The sequence below is a fragment of the Podarcis liolepis genome (genome assembly GCF_965112155.1).
Source record: "Podarcis liolepis genome assembly, chromosome: 6".
NCBI lineage: Eukaryota > Metazoa > Chordata > Lepidosauria > Squamata > Lacertidae > Podarcis > Podarcis liolepis.
The window spans coordinates 1,484,635-1,490,634 of record NC_139559.1 but is presented as its reverse complement, the minus strand read 5'-3'; positions in this window follow the sequence as shown (position 1 = coordinate 1,490,634).

The window sequence follows — 6,000 nt, the reverse complement described above, 5'->3', positions numbered from 1 at the left end:
TTTTACCTTGAAACCTCTGGTTCAGGTCCTCCCCTCCAGAACAGGAGAAAAGCAAGCTTGCTCCATCTTCCAAGTGATATTCAGAGACGGCTGTCGTATCACCTTTCAGTCTTCGTTCCTCCATCCTTTGAAACAAGTCCTTATCCGCCTGCCACATTTGAACTGTTCCTAGTCATTGTTTTATTGGCTGGCTGCTTTAAAAAGGGTTTCAGGCTCTCAGCCACCCTAGAAGTTTGTTATTAAAAAAGGAAGCATGTTGTAAATGTAGACAGACAAATTAAGACGCAGCCCAGCAGGGGGTTGGACTTGATGACCCTTAGGGTCCCTCCCAGTGCCACAATTTTGTGATTCTCTGTGAGTTTGTAACTGGCAGCTTGTAACTTGTGACTCGGCTGGTGCTCAGCCAGCTGGCACCACCTGCCTCAGATCCCAGGTGAGTGTGCATTTCACCTGTGGGATGCTAGGGGGGAGGACCTGGCAGAGGCTGGGATGACCCTGAGGACTGAAGCAAACGTGAGGGGATTTTAAGATGGGGTTTGGAGGGAGGGGATGAGAGACGGAGGCAGAGAGAGGAGGAGAGAGAGAAGGAGAGCGTTTCTGGATTGCCAGAAAATCCATGGAGCCCCATATCCCTTGCTTTGCACTCTCAGACCCACACAGGCTCAGGAATGCTGTGGGACCAGAGCAGGGAGGTGGGCAGAGCTGGGGGGGAGTCTTGCAAACATTAACCACTGCAGAGGCAAAAGCAGGTTGACTCCTTCACTGCCAGAAGGAGGATTTCTGCCAGTTTAAAAGCAAACCCGGAGGCAACCTGCAGAACCCAAAGTTATGTCTGCGCCAAAATGTGTGCTGGGAGCCAGAGACTAGAGCCGTTTCCAGCACATGTGTTAGTCTGCTGCAAGATTAGCTGCATGTGGAACACTAAAGGCTAGCACTTTTATTCTGGGAGAATCGTCTGTGGACAAGAGTACCCTTCCATTGATGCCCTGAGAGACACAGTGGTCCAGTGGCCAGAGCTCGTGGCTCGGGTCTAAGGGATCTTGATCAGCTCCTTACAGCACCGGAATTTTGACTGAGATTCTTTCATTGCAGAGGGTTGAATAGATGACCCTCGTGGGTCCCTTCCAACTCTTCTTCCCTGTTTCGGGAAGCTTTTAATGTTTGATGTATCATTGTATTTTAATATTCTTTTGGAAGCCGCCCAGAGTGGCTGGGGAAGCCCAGCCAGATGGGCGGGGTATAAATAATAAATTATTATTATTATTATATTCAGTTCTATGATTCTATTAACTTGTTGCACAACCTTGAGCATGTGGCTTCCCCATCTGAAGATGGGGGTGACAGTGTCCTACCCTGCAGGGTTGTTGTGGAAGCTTTGTTAATTGGTGTATTCTCCTTACTTGTATTGCAATCTTCTCATTCTTTAAAGCTGAACTGGAGCAATCCAGATATTGATGTTGGCTGCAGTTTAGCTTTAGAGAGCAAGTTTTTGAGCAAAAATAAAAGAGTTCTCAGACAAAGAGCTTTAAAGCAGGGACTGTGCCTGGAAACAGCAGAGGAAAGGTAAGTGTGGGTCACCCCTAGATGATGCTTGGGGGTCCCTTGAAAGTCTACTATTCTGTGATTCTATCATGGCTAGAACTAGTCACCAACTCAAAGACAACTCCAGGGGCCATAGAAATTTGCAGTGAAATCCATGGGCTCCTTCTCCTCTCTTAGCTCTCTTACTTTGTTCATCTTGAGCTAGGTGGCTTCTCAGTTTCCTTGGGTGGCTCCAGGTTTCTTGACCTCTAAGAAAGAGCAGAGAAAACTCCCTCCCACCCCCAATCCTCCCGCTGCACCCCCGCCCCTATCCCCGCTCATCTTCTTGCCACCGGACCCCAACTGCTCACCTGGGAACCAGCAAGTTCCTCCCAAACTTGCTGCTCTGAGCCTAGAAAGCAAACAAGGGCAGGGCTTTCTGTGGCAAGGGAGCCTTTTGTCCTCTGGAGCAGGAATGCAGACGTCATGGCGAAAGTCAATCTTTGGATACATCGAGTCCACATCTAATCTCATTAATCTGGACAGAGTCCAGACCGGACAGAGACTTGGAGGGGGAGGTCTTCTGGGCCGGCCAACTGGCCAGCCAATCAGGTCCACCTGCCCTCCTGCCCACTCCCTTCCAGACCCTGGCCCCATCCTCAAGGTGAGAAGCGCAATGAATCATAGAACTGTGGAGCTGGAAGACACCCCAAGGGCCATCTAGTCCACCCCCCGTGCAATGCAGGAATCTCTTGATTTTCTCCTATTTACATGCTGCATCTTTTCCAACATGATGGCCAAAGTTCTCCCATCCAGGCACTGAGCATCCCCAGCCCTGCTCGGCTTCAGACTCCTCCAGGCCCTGCTGCCCTGGGCCTTCTGCCTTTGGTCCTTGCAGCAGACTGCTAGAGGCGGTCAAGTACACAGTGAACTGTGACCTGTTAGGATAAGAAGGCCGTACCTCCAAGCCGGGAGTTTCCCAATGTCATGACTCCAGAAGTTTTGTGCAACGTCTTTAAGAAGCAATCTTTTATGCATGCACCACACACCCAAATGCACAAATGCATGGCTGTGGCAGAGAAAGCGACCCAAGCATGCCAGGATGGGGATGGTATTGCCCTCAAGGCTGGGGCACAAAATAAGCAGCTGCTTGCAATTTGGCAGCAGTTAGAGAGGTTACTGAAAGGCAGAGCAGATCCTCAGGCTGGGCAAACACAAATACATCAGGCAGCAAACAAGTCCTAGAATGCAATGGCCACCCCCCCTGCTCCCCCCCCCCTTTGCCACTGTTGCTTTCACCCTCCTAGTTATCATCTGCAAGGTAAGTACCAATTAATCCTTTATGTAACACACGACAACTCAGGTTACAAACTGCTGACTGGCCCAAAGAAGCTGGCTAGAAATGTAGTTCTCGCTTTCTCTCTCTCTCTCTCTCTCTCTCTCTCTCTCTCTCTCTCTCTCTCTCTCTCTCCCTGAATTTGACCACCTTCCAAGTCCCTGCCGCCATGGCTGCGAGAAGAGTTCTGCCCAGGAGCTCATCTTTGGCACACAACATGCCCAAATGCTCTTCTCAAAATGCGGCTCAAAGGACACAGGCTGGATTGTTCTCAGGTGAAAATGGATCTGGTGTGGATTGTAGGGCAGTTTTGCACAAAACGTTGACCAAGGGAGGGAGGGTTGCTTTTGCTTCGGCCTATATGATTTCTTCCAAGCAATAGAGCACCGTCCTAGACCCCTGCTCCCTACAGAACCATAGAACAAAGGGTCATCTGGCTCAGAGCCCTGCAATGCATGGTTCCTGCATGCTCTGACCATGTGGCAGCCAAGGATGACCAGGGAGGTCCCTGGCCCTGGAAAGGGGGGCAAATATCCCCATTGTAGCAGTTATGGTGGTGGTGGGGGAACAATAGAGCCCTGGTCTCCCATTATTTTATTTATCTTCATTTGTGCAGCTCAGGGTGGTTTCCCAGCATAAAAATCCAAGATGAAAACAAGAACTCAAACAAGACAAACTAATAATGCCCTCTGCCCACAAACCCCTATGCAACACAAGAGTGTCTCAATTCTGGAAATGTTTCACAAACTCTCAGGCTTAGTTCTGTCCTGTGAATTCTGGAGCACACAAGGCAAACAGAATTGCCAGCATTTCACATCAGACTCTGCAGCTCAGCCAGAATGACTGCCTGCTCTGCAAGAACATCAGCAGATGATTGTGCTGACCTCTGGCTCATCCACACGTACCCCACACTTGCTAGGTCCAAGTCCATACTTCAAAGCACTGTGTCTGAGCACCTTTTTCTTTTTGCCCCAGTGCTTTCCCCACAAAAGCCACTCTTTAAAGCTCCATTGGAACAAACGGCAATTTGGGATTTCTGCTGATTGACGTTACGTTGATCCAGCAGTAAACAGCAGGTTTTCCTGGGGAAAGTGCCAGGGCCAAAATAAAAGTGCTTTAAAGCACAGACCTGTGCCTAGGAATATGGCACAGAAGGAAGCCTGGATGAGTCCCTCAGTGCTGTGCCAAGCACCAGGATGACCTGCTTCAAGGTGCTGCTAAGGACATTCTCCCTGTTTCCCCTTCAGCTAGCCAGAGCTTATTAGGGAAGCAGGAAACAGATCTCGCTGTTCTCCTGAGCATGGCAAACTTTCAGAAGGAGCCAGGGCAATACACCAGAGTCAGCTGTGCCATGAAAACATGGTTCACTGAAGAGAAGGACAAAGAGAGCAGGTGGGGATGCCTCCCTGCCATTTGCAAACAGATCCTTTTCTAACCACATCTTCCTCCTTTGTCGGTTCTTTCTGCCTTGCCTCCTAAGCCAAAATGTAAAGCTAGGAACAATTACACAGCTGATCGGTGCAAAGGGAGAGATTAGATAAGCCAGCAGGGACCAAAGCAAATGGCATAAGAAGAAAGAAAAGTCTGGGAGGGCTGAGGAACATCAGAAGCCAACAAGCCAGGCCATCGGTCCCTCTGAGCCAGTGGTTCCCAAACTTTTGGGGGGGGCCACCCCCTTGGTTTCATAAACTCAACTCTTGTGCTGCCTGCCCTACCTATAAAAAGCATCGTTCAGGATAGTGGTTTGCAGGACCCACCAAGGAAAATAATAATGCAATAAACTCCAAAGCAAGAAGCAAGAAACAAGAAACAAGGATACTGGACCAGGTGTTCCATCGGCCTGATCCAGCAGGCTCTTGCAAATATTTCTGGATAATGTGGGCAAATGTGGTTGTGGGCTGTTAATGTGTCCCAAAGATTAGGAATCCCTCAACAGAAAAGGAGGTGTGCTCCTCTCCAGAGCTCGGTCACTCTCCTCTCCTCCTTACTTTGTGCTTCAATTAGGTAAAGGTAAAGGGACCCCTGACCATTAGGTCCAGTTGTGACTGACTCTTGGGCTGCGGCGCACTTCTCGCTTTATTGTCCGAGGGAGCCGGTGTACAGCTTCCGGGTCATGTGGCCAGCATGACTAAGCCGCTTCTGGTGAACCAGAGCAGCGCACTGAAACACTGTTTACCTTCCCGCCAGAGCAGTACCTATTTATCTACTTGCACTGACATGCTTTCAGACTGCTAGGTGGGCAGGAGCTGGGACTGAGCAACAGGAGCTCACCCCGTCTGTGGTTTAGACCACAGCGCCACCCATGTCCCGATTCGATTGTGCTTCGATTGCAGATTTGCAAATATGGAAAGAAGATCCGGATCTGCCCCTTGGCCCGCCAGTCACCCTTCCCTGTGTAAAGAAATCAGAGCTGCTGCTGCCCCCAGGCTCCTTGGCTCCTCTGCACACACAGCTGCCGGGAGCCCACTCTGGACAGATTTGCTGCCTCCAAGGACCCGCCTGCCATTATCAGAGTGAGTGTGAAAAGAATGGATTCGGACCGTCAACATGAGAGAATCTTTTGAGGTTCTAAGAAGCATTCACGATTCCTGGGCTGCTATGAGAAGAGAATGCTGGACTAGATGGGCCATTGGCCTGGTCCAAAAGGACCTCCTTATGTTCTTGTGAAGGAACGCTTCAGCCAGGAAGTGCTCACCTGAGATTATGATGCCCGGGCAGAAGCCAAACGCCCCTCCTTGTCAACCAGTCCATTTTCCATCAGAGCTCATGGCACCTTCGTAGCCCACCCTCTTGTGCTATCCTCTTAGGCTTGGGCCACAATGGTCAGTGATAGTATTGCTTGCCCTGGAAGCTGGGAGAGTTAAACCCCCATTACGTAAGCGGACATCTGTGTCCCTCGATCAGGCGTGGTGCCTGCAACTGCAAACAAAGCATCAGCTCCAGCATTCCCAAAACCTTGCCTCATTGTTGACAGCAGAGATTTAACTGGCGTGAGAACACACACAAGGAGGGAGGCTGCCAGGTGCCCTGTGACCCCAGCAGGGAGGGTGCAAAGGGACCTGGGTGGCCCCGCAGCCGGGCTAACATGGAACTTGAGACCTGGACAGCCAGCCTGGTACCTCAGATGACAGGCTTGCCTCTTC